Raw genomic sequence first — 13,978 nt, forward strand, 5'->3', positions numbered from 1 at the left:
GTTACAATTTGTTAAAGGAAAATCAAAATCCGCAGCGAAAAGAAGAGCACGACACCTTGAAAGATGTCACAAATGCGGAAAATGGTCACACGAAGGTAAATGTTCAAATAATCAAACCTATTCAAACACCGAATTTGTTACTTTATGCAGAGATGGACCGTTCATATGTTTAGAAGAAAAAACGTTAAATGCTCGAGGTTACGCCTATGTAGCCATGGAAAATCAATTAGTCCGACTATCTTATGAGTGGGCTAGAGCATATCACTAAGAAATCTATATCACAGGTAAGTTTTTACAGTTTTCATTTTTTTATTTTTATTTTTAACCTTTTGATAATAAACGATAATTTGTTCGCTATAAAGTATTAAATTGGTATTCGATAAAACTAGGTCTTGAGACCGAAATTATTGATATCATTCAAAAATTTATTACATCACTGCGAAATTTACCGTTTATTCTTAAGGTATAAATATCTTTAATCAATCAAACTAAAATATTTCAAAAATTCGTCATGAGTTAAATTAGGTCATGGAACCGAAATTACTTTATCGAAAAGAGGGGCGCATATTTTTGATAATATTTGATTGATTAAAGTGGGATAAAAGCCAAAAAAAATTTAATTTTATTTTTACCATGTTTTTAAAATTAATATATAAATATTAAATTAATATTGTAAACTTCTTTAAAATTGTAAATATTTGAAAAATTAATATTTTTAATATAAGTTTTTATGTATAAAAACATAAATATAATATAAGTTTGATGTAAAATTTTATTAATATGAATTTTTAATTTTATGCATTTTAAATTTAAGTTTGGTGTGAATTTATAATATGAATTTTTAATTAAGTTTGGTGTAATTTAAAAAAGAAAATTTACTTTATTTCGTTAAGTTAAAAATATGATTTTTAAAATTCGTCGTGAGTTGAAGACTAGGTCATTGAACCGAAATTGCTTTACCCGAGGGAGGGACGAGAACTTTTATTATCATTATTTTTAATCTTATTGAATTAAAGTATGCCAAAAACATTAAAAAACCCAAAAATCTTTGCTTTTAAAACCGCGCTTAAAAATGACAAATTTCAAAATTTTGTCGAGGGACGGACTAGGACATCGATCCGAAACGCCCTCATCCTAAAAAGAAACAAAATTTTAATTTTTGAATTAATTTTATGTTTTATAAAGTTATAAGATTTTTATTTAAAAAAAAACCACCGCGACTCGCGGTGATTTAAACTGGCCCACCACCGCACTCGCGGAGGTCACAAAACCCAGATGGTTATCTGGTCGAACAGACCAGTTTCAATACACACACATTTTTACCCGAAAAACCCACGAAAATTCATCACAAATTCGCCATTTTTCATCATTTTTCATCAAATCTTTCATAAAATCGCAATGAGGAGACTATTATCAAGGAATTACTCAAGGAAATCGGTAAATTTCTACACCTAAACACCATTAAATCCGAATTTTAGTGTTCTTGAATAATTTCATACATAATTCGATTTTGATGCTTTCTAGTGTAATAATGCTTCAATTGTTTGTGTATTATGCTTGTATAACCTAGATTGATGCTATTTAACATGATTAGAAGCTTTGAACTTCAATTTTTGAATAATCTAGGGTTTGTGTTCTTGAGCAAAATTAGGGCTTTTTGATATAAACAGGTTATGTCGATTTTTGTCATGAATTATTGCTAAATTGAGTAGTATAACATGTTTAGGTAGTTAAATGATCCAAATATTGATCCTAAACATGATTTTTGGAGATTAAAGTGGACTTTTTAGGTGCAAAATTCATGAACTTGATTAATTTGATATAATTGCCATTTGAAACTTGTTTAATTGTTAGTAATGACTATTTTGACATGTTATTTGAGTTAAATGCTTATGAACTTTGTCTACATTTTCATGTGCTTATTTGGAAAAGTATAGAATTGTAAAAAAAAAAAAAAAATTGTGAAAATGTGTATAAGTTTAATTTTGATTTAACATGTTATTGTGATTGTTTTAAGTTGTTATCTTGCTAAAACTAATGCATATTTGGATGCACAAAAATTGTGTTTGATATATTTTGCAGACTGAAAGGGGTGAATCTTCATCCCAGGCTCGCAATGCTCCTCCGGAAGATGTAAATCAACAGGAAATTAATAGCCATTACCGACAAGATATGCCTCACCCAATTGTTTCATATTCAAATATTCATGAGGCAGATTTACATCCGAATTTGAGATTTGATAGATATTGGATAGACTATCCAAAATATCAAAAGAACCTGCACAACCTTGTGTCTAATAATGTTGAGGTACCCAGATTTATAGATTGGGCACCATTAGAGGTAGTGGAATTGGCCGAGCCAATCAGGGAATTACTTGCTCAAAGGTATGGTAATTCCATTTTTAGTGATTGGATACGTTTATTCAACATGCGTAGACCTGTGTATAGAGAATGGTGTATAGAGTTATTGTGTACTATTGAAATAAATGATCGGGTAGATACTTTAACCGATCGTAGTTTTATTAGATTTTTATTAGGAGGGGAGATGCGCCATATGTATTTACTAGACATGGCTCGGGCTTTAGATATATATACGCCCGAGGAGCTAGCATCTTATGATTGCCAGAGGTTAATAGTTTATGGTAGGAGGGTGGATGAGAATTTTGATACGAATGACGTATGGAGTAGGATGACTAGCCATCACCGATTCCAGGGGGGATTATACTCTTATCTTGATATTGATAGAGCTGAATTAAGAGTAATCCATAGGTTTTTAGCCAATTCGATTACACAACGAGGTAAGAATAAGGAAAAGGTAAATGAACAGGATTTGTTTTACCACATGTGTATTCGAGACCCACACAGCGCTGTAAGTATACCTTTTTGTGTGGGTTATTATTTATTGACTATGGTTAGGGGTATGAGGCGTGGTAGCATAATAGGAGGTGGTATATTTATTACTTTAATTGCTGAATATCTCGGTGTGGATAGAAGTCGGGGGGGATTATTAATGGCAGAACCAGAACCCCGCGATAGAATAGATTTGCGTGTTTATCATGATGCTAAGGTCTTAAAGAAACGAAACAACGCGGCAGCACGTTATGATGGAAGGCATCCACAGGTTTGAGAGAGATCAACAGCCAGGTAATGTGGGAGGGGGAATGAAATGACAGAAATGCAAAGGTTTATAGCTTCACAAGAATATGAAAATGCTAGACATCGAGCATTTGAAGATTGGCAAGTTCATCAAAACCACATCATAGCTCATTGCCAACATGTAGGTAGAAACTATATTCCTACTCCAAAGCCCGAATTTCCTCCCTGGTCTATAGAGATCCAACCACCGTATCCTACTTATAACCCAGCTGAAGCATTCTATAACACATACGGTTATGCATGGAACCCCTACTGGTATCAGTATCAACCCTAGTTTATTTAGTTTTATTTATTTTATTTTTGTAATGTTACTACATTCAGCACTTATGTCGATATTGTAATAGTTTTTATAATTTTCTAACTTTTATTATTAGATTTTAATAATTTTTGAATGTGGGGTAATATACCAAACTTCAAAAATATGTATATATGTTTGCAGTTTATCTTATGTACACAACAGGGTAAAACAACGCATTTTCAAAGACTGGCATTAAGTTCAGCAAAAGCAACTAATTTTGACGACAAGATGCAATATATATGTGATATAACAACAAGACGGAATGAACAAATAATGTGCACCATTTATCATTCAACACAAACAACAATATGTTTGGAAACTTTGGTAAAATTTAATCATTTTTCTACGCTAATCACCCTCAATAATTTAAATTGTTACTGATTTCTTGCAAATGAGGGCATTGCAAGATCTTAAGTGTGGGAAGGGGTTAAATTCTTTCGGATTTAAAAAAAAATTTATTTAAACACTTGGTTACCATTAAAAATACTAGTAACGTAGTAGTTGTATTAGAATCTAGTGCTCTCTGATAACAAAGAACAGCCCTAGTCTTATATACTGACTATCCAATTCTAGTAAAAAATTTCAAAATTTTCAACTAAATGAATTTAAAATCATGTTTATACATATTTATGAACGATGAAAACTAGGTGTTAATACCGAAATTGTCGTTACCTCGGAAAGGACATAAATTGAGAAACAATCCAAAATGTTAGAATTCATTTAAGAATGGAATAGAGGAAAATAAAAAGGCAAAGAAAAGAAAATAAAAGCCAAGTGTGGAAAATTTTTACCAAGTTTTTCAAAACATATATCACATATTTCTGTAACAAATAATTGAAGATACTTTTGCTTTGGACTAAACTAAAAAGTTTTACCCGATTTACTGTAAAAAAGATGGATCTACACGATGAATCAATTCCATCATTAAAAGGAAGTAAAGTCTTCAGAAAAAGAAACGCGCTTCTTGATTTAGGTCAAGAAGTTGTCGTCCAGACCAGCTGTAGGTTGACGAAAAACCTAGAAAAGTCATCACTAAAATCAGCAGGAAATTCATGGACCTCAGCATCAAACAGGGTCGCCAAATGGTCAGACTTATCCTAACCATGAGAGGATCTGTCTCGTAAAATGGGGAGGGCGCCGTGCAAATTAGCTTGATAAGACTAATGAATCAGACCTCCAGAAAGGATAATCTCCTTAAAGATTAAAAATCAGCATTTAAGCCTGATATTACTCAATCCTTGAGATTGACTTTAAAGATTGAGAATTACAAACTCATGGAATTCGATGATATCTAAACTCGAGCTTGAACGAGAAAATATTTAGATCAAAAATTAAAACCGATTTTTTTTCTAAAAACCCATTTTCAATGCGTTCATTACCATTGAACGTAAAATCCTAGGAATTCACCTGGAAATCATTAGGTCACCTGAACCAAATCGGGTGTCAACCGTAAGAACGGTGGTTGCATAGCATGGTCAAAGACAGGACCTTGTGCCAGATCGAAAAAATATAAGGGTGAGCTTTACTATTGCTCCTACAAAGGATAGTAATTGCATCCGATACGTTATAGACCATAATTAAAAGCATGTCAGGGGACATTGCCTTAACAGTTGCATGTTCAACGCTTTCCTTTACAACCGGATGGTAGTTTACTGAAAGGTAATATACGGAGCAAGTAAACTGGACGTGTTGCTTTCCCAATACAAGGTTAGCAAGTGGGTGACACAAAACCACAAGTTTTGAGCTAAAGTTTTCAAATCTGAAACCCACCAAACCCACAAAAAGAATTTGCAAACACTGGTGAAGGGTTATTCTGGAAAACTTATCTAGGGTAAAAGCTAGATTTAATTTTCAAAAGATCAAATGTTTTCATAAAGATCCAATTTCCTTAAAGGATCTAAATTTTTATAGTCATGTGGAACTGTACAAGATCCAATTTTCATAAAGATCCAATTTCCTTAAAGTACAAAATACAATCAAAGAAGTTCCAATTATTGATAAGAAACGTCTCAGAATTACAAGAGTACAAGATTCAAAACGCAAAGTACAAGATATTAAATTGTACGCAAGGACGTTCGAAAATCCGGAATCGGGACCAGAGTCAACTCTAAACGCTCGACGCAACGGACTAAAAATTACAAGTTAACTATGTATATAAATACAATATAATATATAATTAATTATATAAATTATATATATATTATATTTATATATTAAAACCGTCGGCAGAATAGGATCCAAACTTGTGTGAGCTGGAAACCACTGCTCCGCACTCGTGGAGCCTATAAAGGCAAAAACCTCCGCACTCGCGGAGGTCTGAACAGTAAACGTGGGCCTATAAAAGGCAGAGCATTCGGCCGAATTTTACACATCTTTTTCTTTCCATCCTACGTAAACTTATATATATATATATATATATATATATTTATATTTTAATTTTAATTTTAATTTTAAATCCTAATAATAAGGGTATGTTAGCGAATGTTGTAAGGGTGTAAGTCGAAATTCTGTCCGTGTAACGCTACGCTATTTTTAATCATTGTAAGTTATGTTCAACCTTTTTTTAATGTCTCGTAGCTAAGTTATTATTATGCTTATTTAAAACGAAGTAATCATGATGTTGGGCTAATTACTAAAATTGGGTAATTGGGCTTTGTACCATAATTGGGGTTTGGACAAAAGAACGACACTTGTGGAAATTAGACTATGGGCTATTAATGGGCTTTATATTTGTTTAACTAAATGATAGTTTGTTAATTTTAATATAAAGATTTATAATTGGACGTCCCTATAAATAACCATATACACTCGATCGGACACGATGGGCGGGGTATTTATATGTACGAATAATCGTTCATTTAACCGGATAAGGGAATGGATTAATAGTCTATGGAATTATTAAAACAGGGGTAAAATTATGTACAAGGACACTTGGCATAATTGATAACAAAGTATTAAAACCTTGGGTTACACGCAGTCGATAACCTGGTGTAATTATTAAACAAAGTAATAAAACCTTATTACAGTTTAAGTCCCCAATTAGTTGCAATATTTAACTTCGGGTATAAGGATAATTTGACGAGGACACTCGCACTTTATATTTATGACTGATGGACTGTTATGGACAAAAACCAGACGGACATATTAAATAATTCAGGACAAAGGACAATTAACCCATGGGCATAAAACTAAAATCAACACGTCAAACATCATGATTACGGAAGTTTAAATGAGCATAATTATTTTATTTCATATTTAATTTCCTTTATTTTATATTTAATTGCACTTCTAATTATCGCACTTTTATTTATTGTTATTGTATTTAATTGCACTTTTAATTATCGTACTTTTTAATTATCGCAAGTTTATTTTGTCGCAATTTTATTTATCGCAATTTCATTATCGTTATTTACTTTACGCTTTAAATTAAATCTTGTATTTATTTTTAATATTTTACATTAGATTTTAACTGCGACTAAAGTTTTAAAAATCGACAAACTGGTCATTAAACGGTAAAAACCCCCCTTTATAATAATAATATTACTTATATATATATATATATATATATATATATATATATATATATATATATATATATATATATATATATATATATTTATTTATTTATTTTTATAAATTAAAACTAATATAGCGTTAAGCTTTGTTTAAAAGATTCCCTGTGGACGAACCGGACTTACTAAAAACTACACTACTGTACGATTAGGTACACTGCCTATAAGTGTTGTAGCAAGGTTTAGGTATATCCATTCTATAAATAAATAAATATCTTGTGTAAAATTGTATCATATTTAATAGTTTTTCCTAGTAAAATATAAAGCTATTTCATATACACCTCGCAGAACATCAGGTATACACTCTTACTTTTATTTCCATTATTATTATCACTATTATTATTATTATTATTATTATTATTATTATTATTATTATTATTATTATTATTATTATTATTATTATTATTATTCATGTTATTATTCTTATTATTATTAATATTGTTATTAATATTAGTGTTATGATTTATTAATGTATTTATTAGTATAAATTTTGTCAGCTAAGTATTAGATATTATTATCAAAATTATTATTTTCATTACCATTACTATTAAATTACTCACTTTATTAAAAATTACTATTATTATCATTATTATGAGATTTATTATAAAAACTACCATTAATATTATCATTTATAGAATTATTAATACTATTATCATTATTATTAATATTAGTACTATCATTATTATTATTGTTATCACTTAAAATATTATCTTAAAATACTACTTTAACAAATAAATGATATTTATATATAAATATATTTAATACATATAACATAACAAAATTTAATATTTTTATGTACAAAACGAATATATGAAACATATATATATATATATATTATTAATATAAAAAGGATATAACTAATAAATTTATATATACATTTATTCGATTACATATATGTATATTAATAAATATACAAATGATATACTCCCTCCGTCCCATATTTATTGTCACCAGACAAAAAACACACAGTTTTAAGAAATTCCACTAACTTCATTTCTCCACCAATGAAATATCTTCTCTCTCCAGATCCACCAATAAAATATCTTCTTTCCTTTCTATTTATGGAAGTGGACAATTAATTTGGGACATCCCAAAATAGAATAATGGACAATAATATAGGGACGGAGGGAGTAGGTTCGTGAATCCGAGGCCAACCCTGCATTGTTCAATATCGTCATATGTATTTTTACTACAAAATACAGTATTGTGAGTTCATTTGATTCCCTTTTACTCTTTACATTTTTGGGACTGAGAATACATGCGCTGTTTTTACAACTGTTTTATTAAATGCTTTTGAAATATATTTTGAACTGAGAATACATGAAATGCTTTTATAAATATTTAATGAGATAGAAACAAGCAAAACATTCCTCGAATGAATTATTATGCATACAGAAGTTCTGTGGATTATTATTTAATTAGTTGGATGTTATAATTGCCACTAATTATTGTGAATATTTCCCCTGATTATTATTGCTTGGTAACCTAAGAATTAGAATCGGGTATGGCCCTAATTCACGCGAATCCTAAAGGTAGCTACCGGGTTTAACACCCCCACCCAGAATGTTCACTAGACAGAAGGGCTAGTGGGCGTGGTGTTTAGTACTTCGAGGTTTATATATTGATTATACAGATGAGATGTTCTGTTTTGGAGATATCATTTATGCGCATTATATGTTAAGATCGGTTACCAAGCCAAGCAATGAATGAAAAGTGAATGTTATGTATCGAGAGAATGATTTTATACACAGGTTATGTGTATGATATTTTTGTGCACGAGATATGTGTACGGTTACTAAGATTTTTGAAAATGGTTTCGTACACGAGATAGGTGTACTGTATTGAATCTTGTGGTCTATCAAAATGATAAATTTTATTGTGTACAATAAACTTATTAACTTACCAACCTTTTGGTTGACACTTGAAAACATGTTTATTCTCGGGTATTAAAGAAATCTTCCGCTGTGCATTTGCTCATTTAGAGATATTACTTGGAGTCATTCATGACATATTTCAAAAAACGTTGCATTCGAGTCGTTGAATTCATCAAGATTATTATCAAGTTATTTATAGATGGATATATTAGGAAATGGTATGCATGCTGTCAACTTTCGATGTAATGAAAGTTTGTCTTTTAATAACGAATGCAATGTTTGTAAAATGTATCATATCGAGGTCAAATACCTCACGATGTAATCAACTATTGTGAATCGTTTATAATGTATATGGACGGGGTACTTCAGTTGGTATCAGAGCAGTGGTCTTAGCGAACCAGGTCTTGCATTAGTGTGTCTAACTGATAGTTGTTTAGATGCATTAGTGAGTCTGGACTTCGACCGTGTCTGCATGTCAAAAGTTTTGCTTATCATTTAGTGTCGAAAATTATATGCTTATCATCCTTAAAGTCTAGACATGTCTTACTGCCTCTATTGCATAGACAGTGTATAGATAAATTCATATCTTAGCGTATCTGTTATTGTTACCTTTGCCTGACAGCTTCCGTAGATTCCTCCATAACTTATGGGATTTTAGTATTATATATGCATATGTAAATTATGTATTGCAGGGTACTAATCTACATCCTATAATCTATTTCTTATTAAAAATCCTTCATCTAATCGTACGAGATGAATCCCTCAACCAGTTCGAATTCCTCAGATTCTGACAGCTATTCCGATATGGAGTTTCACCTAAACTCCGAAAGCAGTGTTACCAGAATGAATCAACCAATTCATTTGATGGATTCGTAGCCTACTTAATCATTAGAGACAAAAATAAAGTGATCCTTTCTATCAACCAAATTCACCTCTTGATGAAGAACCTGAAGCACTTACCGGTGAACCAGCCCGAAATACCATTCTCACCCTCATTTCCCGAATATCTCGTCATGATTACATACTATCTCAGATTCTAAATCTTATTCATTCGCTCGTTCCGGCCGACAATCATCCCGGAATAATAAAAGAAGTTAACGAACTTCGCGCTCGAGTAATCGATTTGGAGAATATGGTGCAAAAATTACCAACTTCAGCAATATCACTGCACCAACAGTACCATCAATAACAGCACCAGTACCATCAACAATCCATGCCTCAACATCTCATTCTGTACCTCGAGTATAATCACCGTTCTACGTATCGTTCTACATCAATTATCTTCGTTCTTCATGGCGATTATGTAATCTCTAAAGTCTTAGAGATTATTTATTCTAGCTCAAACCGAAAAGCAAATGAGATTAATATCATTTTAACTCATTAAATCCATGATTACATCTGAAGAAAATATATATGTATATATGTTTTCATAAAGATTGTAATTAAAAATTTTTTTGTACAAACTGTTAATGGTGAAAATATTTTAACTGGTAGGTAATACCCGAGAAAAATTTAGATTTCACATTAATAAGTTACACTGTACATTCTTCGAATCTGATTCAACAGTCATTTACTATCCTACTTACAACCACCGATATACGTATCTGTTCACCGCAGAATAACCATTTTCATTCAATTTCATATTTGGATTTTAACCTATCAGAATCCAACAAGTGACATAATAAAGAAAACATTGGACAAAATAAAATTTGTTAGAAATAAACAAATTAATTATTAGAAATTTTGTTAAGAATCCACGCTAACAAAATCCTAGCTAACTGTTCTTAGCTAACTATTAATTCCGTATTACATTTTAATTATCACAATTTATTTATCGCAATTTTCATTCTCGCAATTTTATTTATCGTCATTTAATTTCTGTTATTTATTTTACGCACTTTATTTATCGTCATTTAAATACTGTTATTTACGCATTTTAAATATCGGGACACGTATACAATGTTTTGACATATCATATCGACACATCTATATATATTATTTGGAATAACCATAGACACTCTATATGCAGTAATGATCAAGTTAACTATACAGGGTTGAGGTTGATTCTATAATAATATATATACTTTGAGTTGTGATCGAGTCTGAGACATGTACACAGGTCACGATACGTATTAATTAATTCAAATATTATATATTAAGCTATATATGAATTATTGGACTGTTAACTGTGGACTATCAACTGTGGACTACGAACATTGGACAATTAAAATGAATTAAAATATTGACTATAACATATGAAACTAAACATTTCTTCAAGTTTGCCACTTGATTTCATCTTAAACCTCATTTATATCTTGACGATTACAATCTGCCTTCAAACCTTTCATGATTCTTGAAAACATCTCAATCGAGAGGATGAAACAACCGCACTTCATCTACGAAAAAAAAAATTGATGCATATAGTTATGCACCTGAAAATACTCGAAACATGAGTAAACGTTTAACATGTATCTGTGCTAGATCCTTTAGCATTATTATTACCCAAAATAACTTTACAATCCCTTTCAAAGTAGTAAATTTTGTCACAGCTTCAACAAGTCAACTTCGACTTTTCGTTCGAAACAACCTTATTATAACCTTGATATATATGTGTACTATTTTATTGTTATCGGGGAACCTTTTATATTCCACCATATTACCATCAGCGTTTAATCATCTAAAAACACAATTCTCCTGAAACCACCTTGGATTTATAACCGATGATTCAGATATCGTAGAATTAAATGCAGGGGAAACAGAAAAATTGCAGATAGTCTAAACGGCCAAAAGTTTGATAATAAAGAAGGGAGTGTTAGGAACGCTCGATAGAAAATTTGGTACTGAAAAATAGATTGAGCAAACCATGAAGGAGACCAAGGCCAAATACAAGGACCATACCATATATTCAAAGAATCCAGGTAATTCTGGATCCGATGAAACCTTCAACGAATATCTTGCTCCGTATTCATGTTAAAATCTTGCGGAAAAATCTTTCTTCATCAACCATCGAACTTAGAAATTCCAAAATATCATCATAAATATCTGTGATATTTCTGAAAATATTTTTCATAAATATTCTCGTCCGAAATTATTTATCTCTTCGTACTATCTATATTACATCATAAAGGAAACTACTTTAGTTTTTAAATTTCTTTAAAATTCGAGTTTGAAATATGAATGATTTTGAAGTAGTGTTGGAAATTTATGCATGAGTTAGTATAATATAATGACACTTGATCAACGTAATTATATTACAGTAAGTCATGCTGAGTTTCTAATGGAACGTGATGATTCACAGATTTTAACGTCATCAGGTGCCATGTTACACGACTCTTACATTTAATCTAATCTCTAAACATATCAAGAACATATTCTCTTGATAGTTATATCTTTTCTCTTGAATTCTGGTAATTTGACAAATCAAGATCGTGCCATTACAATTTCCTTATTAGAACATTAACCATGTTCATTCAAAACTCCATAGCTACATATTCTGGACCATTATTCGCTTGACTTAAAGTCGGGAAGAGAAAATAAAAGTATGAAACTCCGAAATATAAAGGAGAATATAAAGCCCAACAACAACACGGAGGTTACAGACCGTAGATATTAATACGAATAGCAATATAAAGACAAAGTAGAATTAAGAATAATATCACCCCAAGGTAATAGTAAAAGTAAACAGATTTTTCTGGTGGAAGATTGAAAAGAAGGATGACAGAAATGATAATTAGGAAAAATATCAAGGATTAGAAACTGGATTAAGCATTTTCAAAATCTTTTGGATGTATGAACTAAGAAAGAAAGTATAGGAATAGTGAGAATAGTGGAGCGGAAGAGTTTAATTTATAATGGAAGTATCAGAAAGAGTAATCAAGTCAGATCACCGTATCTAATTATAGAGATCTTAATTTCCTTATTCGCCGAAGAATCAAAATCTTTTAGATTTCAAAGATTTTCTCTAAATCCCTTAAACTCCGGAAATTAACCCTATCTGCGTCAAAAGGTATGACGAAACTTTATTTCTCTCATTTCACTCTTTTGTGATAACTTCATTCGTACTCTTCGAATAATCGAATTGTTTTATCCATATTACTCAATAACGATAAAACTCTATTTATCAACTCATATTCTTCATGAAAACATTTTTATTGTTATCCATGACCACCTCACTCAAATTTCGGGATGAAATTTCTTTTACGGGTAGGTACTGTGACGACCCGGAAATTTCCGACCAAATTTAAACTTAATCTTTATATGGTTTCGACATGATAAGCAAAGTCTGTAAAGTTGATTATCAGAATTTTGAATTAAGTACATGGATTCATTTATACCTTTGACCATTCCCGATGATTCACGAACCACTAATTGTAAATAGATATGTATATATTTTGAAATATAATTTATTATATAATTGTTAGAAACTAATTATATAAAATAAAATAATTATTATTTAAAAACATATCTATATATATAAATAAAGTATATTGAATAAGTATACAAAATTTTGAATTCATTTTCAATCATCAGTAGCACTCAAATGTCATTCGATGGATATTAAGCAAGTTATAAAAGAACTTATGCGATTTTAAAATAAATGGTAATTCGAAAATGAGCTATATAAATTTTAGGCTTATTAAAAATGTATTTAGAAACTATTTGTTGAATTTTAAAACTTTTTATATTTTACTTGGGGTTGGGAGTGAATAATTAATGTAATTTTTATTTAATAATTAATGATCGAATTTTATACCATAATGACCAAAATAAATAAATATAGTTAATTTAAAAATATGGGATTTTTCCGAGGACTTTTATCCGTCACTGATTAACCAACGAGGTACGATATAATATCCTGTGAAAACTGTCGGCAAGATATTTAAATGAGAATGCACGTTTCCATTTGATCTATTAAATATTATTATAATTATATTCTTATTAATTATTATTAATATTAATATTATAATTATTAAAAATACATATAGCTGTAATTATATATGTATACATATATGGGAGAAGATAGAAACACCACACCCATCACTCACCATCTCCACACTTCAACTCATCTTCACCACCATC

The sequence above is a fragment of the Rutidosis leptorrhynchoides genome, chromosome 7, assembly GCF_046630445.1.
Source record: "Rutidosis leptorrhynchoides isolate AG116_Rl617_1_P2 chromosome 7, CSIRO_AGI_Rlap_v1, whole genome shotgun sequence".
Taxonomy (NCBI): domain Eukaryota; kingdom Viridiplantae; phylum Streptophyta; class Magnoliopsida; order Asterales; family Asteraceae; genus Rutidosis; species Rutidosis leptorrhynchoides.